The sequence below is a fragment of the Phyllopteryx taeniolatus genome, chromosome 7, assembly GCF_024500385.1.
Source record: "Phyllopteryx taeniolatus isolate TA_2022b chromosome 7, UOR_Ptae_1.2, whole genome shotgun sequence".
In the NCBI taxonomy this organism is placed as follows: domain Eukaryota; kingdom Metazoa; phylum Chordata; class Actinopteri; order Syngnathiformes; family Syngnathidae; genus Phyllopteryx; species Phyllopteryx taeniolatus.
Window position 1 is genome coordinate 2,974,785 of NC_084508.1, and position 8,947 is coordinate 2,983,731.

Sequence of the window (8,947 nt, forward strand, 5' to 3'; positions counted from 1 at the left end):
ATACTTTCAAATAATAAAAATGCAATACAGTTGAACTACTGCTAACTACAAGCATATTTTTACTAGCACACAGATTCCCTCCACCTTGACCAAGGCCAGACTTGCAGCCCCAAAGTATGGCGCTGCCACTACCATGTTGCACTGGAGGTGTGGTGTTCTTTTGGTGATGAGCAGTGTTCTGTTTGTGCCAATTAGTTGGAATTAGGGCCGAAAAGTTCAGCCTTGCTTTCATGTGACCTTAAGGCATTTTCCCACATGTTTGGGAGATTGAATGTGATTGGTTAATTCTTAACATAGCTACATCCCAGTTATTAGAGGGTATGCACACTTGTGTAACCACATTATTTCAGTGAATTATTTCCACTTCCCCTCTCTACTTCTTTTTTTCCCCTCAATTAAGTTGTACAGGTTACAAGGTCAATAATGTTGGATTTTTTTTATTTTTTTATTTTGGTTTCTTTTGTGATACCACAAAAAAAAAAAAAGGCATTTGAACAAGCGTGTGTAGACTTTTTTTTATACCCACTATACATCCTGATGTATTAACCATTACATCAACATAAAATATGACCTTTTGGCCTATTTGGCCTACAAATACATTACTGGAATACATTTATTAACCACTGTGCATTGCGCAACAACAACGTCCACAATATACAGCATAATAACAATAATGTACATAATGATCACTGATGATGATGATGATGATGTGTATTTGGCATACTGTACACTTGACGACCAGCTGATTAGGTACACACTATCGAAGTCACCCAAGACAAGAACTTTAGCAATCTACCTTTACAAAAATAATAAGTTTCACTTTTAATTGATTTGTATTCATTTAACAAGATGTTTATTATGGTGATAAGTTCCACACGTATTCTCATTCTGGTGGCTTGGGTGTACCTAATGAAGTGGCCAGTGAGCTCTAGAAATCATTTGAAAGTTCCCAGATGAAGGCTGCTATGGACATTAAGTTAAAAAAAAAAAAAAAAAAACAACAACAAAAAAAAAAAAGCATTGAACTTGCCAATCGATAACAATAATGACATTTAAAAAAAAAAAAAAAAAAGATAAACTAACAAGGATGCAGATATTGACAACACAGACAAGCTCCAAGCTACGTTGGTTTAAACACATTAAAATACATCAAAACGTTAAATTAACTTTTTTTTTTTGGGGGGGGGGGACCTCATAACGTCGTTTTCTGTTTAGAAGTGCACACAAATAAACCGATTTGACAAATACGCATGGCGGTGGACATTTTTTTGACAGCGCAGCGGAACGTACCTCCAGTCAAACAAGTAAAACGCCCGGGAAGGGCGCTCCGAAGGCGGTCAGCACAGCTTCCCCTACCCGGGGCACGACGGTCCCTGCTCGGCCGGGAACGGAGCGACTTCAGCGGGGGTGCGAAAAGAGCACCAAAAAATACGAAAAACGGTGGGGGGAAAGAAAGCTAAAGAGTCGTGCGTGGCTCCGGACTTTTGCACATGATTTGGCTGACTTTCCTCCAGCAGCGAGGGCTTTATGTGAGGGGGCGTGGCTTACGACAGGGGGCGGTCGCTGCTGACGTCGTACTGTCAATCAAAATCACATTCTACTCGTCAAGTGACATTTGGATACTTTTGTGTGTAAATCAAGTTTTTAAACTTATTTTAGGGAAGAGGTCGAATGGAGATGCACATTTGTTGAGAAGTGAGACCCCCCCCCCCCAAAAAAAAATTTACAAGATGAAGGGGGGGAAAAAATGGATGGGGGCAGAGGTCATCAAGAGGAGTTCAAGATTAAAGATGGAAAACCAATATTTCTCAGCTTTGTGTGGAAGGACAGTTGCTGAGACATCGTTACTCGGAAAATAATCATTTTGCTTGTTCACACGATAAAAGACATTATTATTATTATGGTAGCTAATGTTCACAGTTCTATTTGGAGAGTATCTACCTACTCCGCGTTTGTGTGATTGTTACTTTGTCGTTCATAATTATTCTTACCGACATCCAGATCTCTTTTTTTTTTCAACTTTTGCTAAATGACAGAATCTCACTTTAGTTCCTTGCTGTTAGTACCTCGCAATGTTAGAGGCATTCGCGATGATACAAAAAGATTTTGTAGATGGAAGATTGTTATTATTATTATATTTCGCAGTAGATCACTCAGAAAAGTTGTGCTGTGAAACTTTGGAAAACCCAATAGTGTTATTTCAGCCACGGCTCAATTGAGTCAGCAGGGGGTCCGTATCCTATTCGGCAAGTTCACAGGAGACACATTGGAATCATTTCCCCCCCAGAAGAGGGTCGGTGGATGGTTTTGGTCATCAAAATAGACAACTCTTCATTTATAATTTGTCATGTTTAAGGTCGTAACGAGACAGCTCCATCAAAAGTCATGTCGACATGAAATGTATCGTTCTTAAACGCAAATATAATGGCGCACATGCAATATTTGGCGGAGATTTGAATGATGCCCCGGACGATCTCGTGACTCGAGAGCCTGCGAGGTTAAATCGACAGTCAAGATTTAAGAAGACTGCGTTAATTTGCAAACAATTGTTGCCGATCGATGTGCGGAGGTTCTTACACCGTCGTGCTCAACTCAGAATGGACTTCATCGAACTCTGCGACACTCGATTCACACATTGAGGTTCTGGAAACCAATTATTTTCACACAACTTTCCAGTCCAAGTCCGTGGTATTCACTTCCCAAAACCTTCTTTGTCTTGCTTAATCTTTCTGCCCTCTCCAAAAAGACTCTTACTTTAAGAACCTTTCACCTCGGTCACGCTACGCAGGATTTGCTTTATCCTGTACGGCTAACCGAGTGCGCTATTATGCAGACTGTCATGTGACCGACGCGGCACACGGGATAGCTGACTTCCTGTATATGCCGAGCTAACGAGCAGAACCAGGGTTGATGACAGGGGCGTCGCTAGGCCTATATTAGCCGCAAATCTTTTTCGGGAGGGATAAGACACCCCAAATGTCAAAAGCTAGCGCCGCCCCTGAGTGATGACATGATTGCTTGAAATTGAGCTTGCTTGAAAATGTTGTTTTCTTTGTGGCTGGCGTTTTCCCACTACACCGAGCTTCCCTCTCTTGATTGCAATTGATCCGGAACGCAGGCGAGAGCACATTTCCCCAGTCCGCCGGCTGCCGGTACATTTCACAAGTCAGTTGAAAATATGATCGTTGGCTTATAAAGCTCTGAATGAGCTGGCAGGTCACTTGTTGTTGTCCCGAGAAGCAGGAGTCCTCGCTGTTGTAGCCCCAAAACTGAGATTAAACTAGGCCCCACCCCCTCAAAAACAAACAAACAAACAAACAAAAACATGCAACATCATAGGCTCCCAACTGCTAGAAGTGTATACAGTACAGTAGACGGCATTCTCATCGTCGGTCGCTGCTGGCAGCTTGAATTCTGACCATGGCGGCGCTTTACATTCTTTCAGATCTGGACACCAAAGTGACGACCACGCGAGTGGTGACCGCCATGCTGGAACTCATCTACTTGTTCATCTGCTCCCTTCCAGCTGCTCGGAGGTGAGACGCAACTCCAACGATTGTGCAGTTTCCTCGCCGTGTTGCTAAACATCCCAGGTCGCGGTGTCCGCTTTGACAATAGTGTGTTTTAGGCCACTGTTACATCCATGAATCCATCCATTGTCCGCACCGCTTAGCCTCCCGACAGGTCACGGGGCTTGCTGGAGTCGATGCCAGCTGACTTCATGCGAAAGACGCTGAACTGGTCGCCGGCCAATCGCAGGGCACATTTAGACAGACAAACAACCGTTCGCACTCACATTCACAACTACGGACGAGATAGTCTTCAATTATCCTAGCATGCCTGTTTCGGTAACGTGGGAGGAAACCGAAGTGCCCCGGGAAAACGCACACAGGCACAGGGAGAACATGCAAACTTGTTGTGAGACACGAGTTATGTTCTCAGTTGATGGGCAGCATTACGCTTTCTTCGATGCTTTGATGGCTGTTGTCTCCGAGAGACGGATTTGAGCACAGCTCCTTAATAAATTTGCCATATTTTAAGCGGTGTGGAAAATGGATCGATGGATGAATAAATATACTCATCTTCTCCTTCATCCATTCATCCGGATGCAACGAGAGCGGACAAATGGATTCCAGTAAATTTGAGTTAATTGTCTTTCTTTATGATCCTTTGGATCGATATGCTACCGTTTGCCAAAGAGAAAAAAAAAATTGTTAACGTTTAAACCAAAACCTCTGTGAGAGGATCATCGGAGACAAAATCATCTTTGCTAGTCATAATTCCACGCACATTTCAATAGATGCCATGTTTGTTGACAACTCTAAATGGTCTTGAAGAACGCCACGGCGCGTCTCCTACGGTCCAGGGCCGTTGCCGGTGAAATTTTTTCAGTATTTTTTAAAATGGTAATTTATTTTTTTTTCTGTTTAAGGTCAAAGGCAAAAAAATATATATACTATATATATATATATATATATATTACCAGTGGTTGCTCGTGATCTCTTCTAACTGCGCCAAAGTTAAGCATCACTTGTTTCTTTCGTTCTTGCTGTTCTTTGCAAACATCCTTTTGTTGTTTTCGACAGCATTTGATGATCTTTACAATTTTGGTTGCAAAGGACCAAGAAGAAGAAGAAAAAGAAGAAGAAGAAGAAGCTTTGAGAAGACACAACAAAGGCCTGATCATCCATCACTCGCCTTTGGTCATTTCCGTACGTACGTCTCAGGCTGTGATGTGAAATTGTCGCACTTTCATTCCGCCGCCGTATCACAAGAGCCAAAATGCGCTCCGAGCGATACAGTGGTGCGAAACGGCAGATTCCCGCTGAAAGGGAACACGGTGAATGTCACGGGAGATGTGATGTGGCACTAACGAGGCAGGAGGGAAGGAAACTTTTGTTGTGGAAAACACACAAACACATTTAAAAAAAAAAAAAGATGCTGATGCTGACAAGGAAGCGCTCAAAGGGATCAAATTATCTTCCATCTCATCCGCATGCATGTCAGACTTCAAGTGTATTTATTTACACCGTGTCAGGATGCCAGATGAAAGCGCGTCAACGCCGCTTGGCGTTTCATCAAGCGAGGCTTTGAGTTTGGATTCCATCCTGTTGATGGCGCCGCCCGTCAAAGCCAACGTAGCTCTGTCACAGCCGCAGCGCTCGACAGCAGATTATTGTTTAACAGGGCCAGTCGGTGTTACGTTTAGGCCAAATAACGTCACGTTTTTGAGGGCTCTCAAAAATGTACCGCATTTTCCCAGAGTGAACATTTACATTTTTTGGGGTAACATTTCAGCCCCAAAGCCAGTTTCACTTAGCAACATGAGATTTGCGAGGCATGTCTTTCATGAGTAGACCCACAAAAAGTCTCAAGAAGCCACATCTGAACAAAAAAAAAAAAAAACAGGAAGTCGGCCATTTTGGTTTGAGGTGGCCATTTTTTGGGTCATTTCGGCTATGTTCACACTGCAGGTCAATTCCAGTTTGAGCTTGAGTCAAGAAATCCAGTGTTAGAAAGGTCGAGACTGAAAATTAATCAAGTGTGAAGACCCCTAAAGGGCACTTCCAATAAATACCATCAAAGAAGAAGAAGAAAAAGAGGAGAACAAAGGCTATATACAAAACTACCAAGTCAAGTCAAGCGAGCAGTCAACATCGAAGAAAAGACAACTGTGAGCCACGTCGAGCAACAGGAGTGATGGTTAGCTTTTTAGTTGCCGTTATCATTTGTGAAATTCAGCAATGGACGATAAAGTCCGACATGATCAACGGACCACGTACCTTACAAACGATCCAGTAAAATTCATCAAATATGATGAAATCAACACAGTCAACCGGAGTGATTTTTTTCTCCAGAACTATCAAATAAGTGCTAATGTTCACAGCATTTGAGATAACCAATGCGAGGGAGGCCTGCAGTTCTTCGGATGTTGTCCTGGTATCCGCCGTGTCTTGGGATCCTTTGTGACCTCCAGGACGAATTGTCGCTGTGCTCTTTGGATAAAGTTTGGAGGCCGGTCACTCCTGCAAAGGTTCCCCACTGTTCCAAGTTTTCTCCGTTTGAGGAAAATGGCTCTCACTGTGGTTTTCTGGAGTCCTAAACCTTTATAAATGGCTTTGTAAGCCATTCCAGACAGATACAGTCAATGTCAATGACTTTTTTTCCCATCGGTTGTTGAATTTCTTTGGATTGTGGTATTTTGTTGCAGCTTTTCCAGATATTTTGCCGACTTAATTTTGTAAAAACAGGTTCTATTTCGGTGATTTCTTGATTAAAAAGGTCTCGGGGCTAATAAGGCTCGGAGGTGGTCAGTGGAAATGAACTTAGCTTTCCCCCAAATCGTGTTCCCCCTTCCCGCCCACCCTTAATAAATAAATTCACCATTTAGAAACTGTAGTTTATGTTTACGTGGGTTATCTTGTGTATTTACATTTGTTTGATGATCTTAAACATTAAAGTGGGGGGGGGGGGGGGGGAAACTATGCAATTTGAGAACGGGGAAAATATTTTTTCACGGCACTGCATACTAGACAGATGGACGACGCTAAATTGCCAAGAATTGGACGCGTGTGGGCGGAGTTTGATGAGTGAACCACAAAATTCTCATAAATCAGTGCCACAAGGTTCGAGTTTGTCTCCGGTGGGCCTCAGTCGTGTTGTCGGTAGCTTTTAAAGGGACGCAGACAGTGTCTCCCTTAAAGTTCCTGTCAGTCGCAGGAAAGATGAGCTGACATTCATTTTTGTGAAAGTCTCCCGAAGGCGTTTCCTGCCTTAAATCAAAAGCGGCGTCGTATTCTAAGTCAGACTTCCTTTTTCGAAGCGTTTTAAAAAAAGGACGGAATGCGTCAGACAGTTTTGTCAGGCTCCTTCTGCTTCTTTTTGCTTCCCGACTGCAGAGAAGGCCCATTATATTGCATTTATTTTATCTGTCTACATGTATTGCTCCATTGTTGTGTTCCAATATCCGTTGTAAGACTGAGACACAGATGGAATTCGTTAGCCCCTCAATGGCAATTTGCATCGTCTGTTAGCATTAAGCTAAACAGATTTATCTGTGACATTAAGCTGTTTAGCTTAATGTGTAATTCTCAGTTTTATGAGTTTGGCAGGTCAGCGGAATCTCGATAAATCCCGTTGTTTACTTGAGGTGCTCGTCGTATACTCGTCTCTCGAACATGAAGTCGCCGCTGCATTTTTTTTAACGTCATGTCCTCAAAATGCCAACGGTTGGAAATAATCCACAAAAGTCAAACAAATGAACTGAGCGCTAATACAAGGTACAGCTTTCGCAATTGCTCCCATCGGTAGTCCATTGGTGTTCCTGATAAACACGACTAGAAGTAATCTAAAACGTCCCCAAAAAATTCATGGTGCACAATGTAAATATCATACAATCAGCGTTGGGAAGATGACTTCTGAAATGTAGTGTTACTATTTCAACATTCGATTACATTTTGCGATTACTCGTCTTGATTTTGAATGAATGCGTCAACGGGTTTTCAACAACAAAAAAGTCGATTAAAACCATAAATTATTATTATTTGGGAATAAGCACACATTGGAAATAATAAATTGAGAACAAAACATGATGACATGTAAATTAATAAATACAAATTGTTTGTTGCATTATATTTGTACAGCATGTGTAAAACATGATACCATGTTGACCTAAAGACAAATGTACACAATGTAGACAATATCACTTCGTGTGACAAACTAGATTAGTGAATGTTCCAGAAAAAAACCTCCAAAATTCTAATGATGAAACTGTTCAAAGGTCAAGGTTCTTTTCTGTGTTCAAGTGTAACGACGAGTGCAATCTTTTTCAAATCTCAGGCAAACTAACAAATTGTTGCACAATAAGGTTGTCGATTCAAATTCATGTTTGGAAAAATATGGCATGTTTGAGACTACGATGAATGGCGCATGACCGGAGAGAGCCAATCACAAGCGGCAAATGAAGATGGCGGATGTTGATATGAAAAACAATATTTGATCAGTCAGAGCTTTTTGTGGCTATTTTTCAAATGTAACCAAAATTGTAATTAGGGAAATTTACACAAGCAACTGTAATTTAAATAGACATGCTCTCCCAGTCATACAATGGATTACAGTGATATACATTCTGTAATTAAAAAACGTAACTAGCGACTCCGCAACACTGCATATAATCAATGCGAGCGCTCCTCTCGCCATATATTCATGATAACGGCCACCTCGCACGATAGAAATAAACACAATGACTAGAAATAATCCACACTTAATAAATCTTATAAATGAATCAAATGCGTCATCTTTAATGAGGCCTCTGTAATCAGGGAGCCACAATTCAGTGTGGTGTAACCTACACACACTCGCCAATTCTTCAAGAGCAATGCAAGGGCTGCATGTGGAAGAATTGTTCATCTCCAGCGCCCTCTGGTGGCCGTCACGCGCTAATACTACCTGACTGGAGCCTCAACTCGGTCAAAGATGAGAGACTACAATAGAACATTGAACAGGTTGTGTTCCGCTTCCATTTAAGTCTTATACAAAGCCACCTCAGTCATCTCATCTACAAAACAAAACAAGCAAAAAAAGATTTAAAAAAAAAAAATACATTTGGAATTTTGCCAGATAGGCGGCTCTGCCATCAAGCTCCAAAATGACAACATTTTACAAGGTGAGTCCAGATGAAGGCCGAGAAATCTGACTGAGATTGAAACTTGAAACTCATACAGGTCCACTTTAAGGTCCTTGACAAAACTTTACATTGGACTGTAGAATTTTGCCAGATGGGGGCACTTTTACTAAGGCCCAAAATAATCATTAACAAAAAAAAAAAATCACGTCGGATTGACCTGAAAATTCTCACACTTCTATGAAATTGCTTTTGGACAATACACTTTGGACAGACGGACTTCTGTTGTAAAGCCTCAAACAGTCTAACAGACTTTTTATTTAT

At 41.6% G+C, this 8,947-nt stretch overlaps 1 protein-coding gene across 1 annotated transcript in view; it reads right to left on the reverse strand.

Moving 5' to 3' along the window:
• Nucleotides 1-1,506, reverse strand: part of tgfbr3 (transforming growth factor, beta receptor III) — a 59,625-nt gene extending 58,119 nt beyond the window's left edge. Inside the window, exon 1 of the mRNA XM_061778330.1 lies at nucleotides 1,291-1,506. The gene's annotated coding sequence lies outside the window, so the exon portion shown is untranslated. The remainder of the gene's footprint in view (nucleotides 1-1,290) is intronic.
• Nucleotides 1,507-8,947: the final 7,441 nt, after the last annotated feature.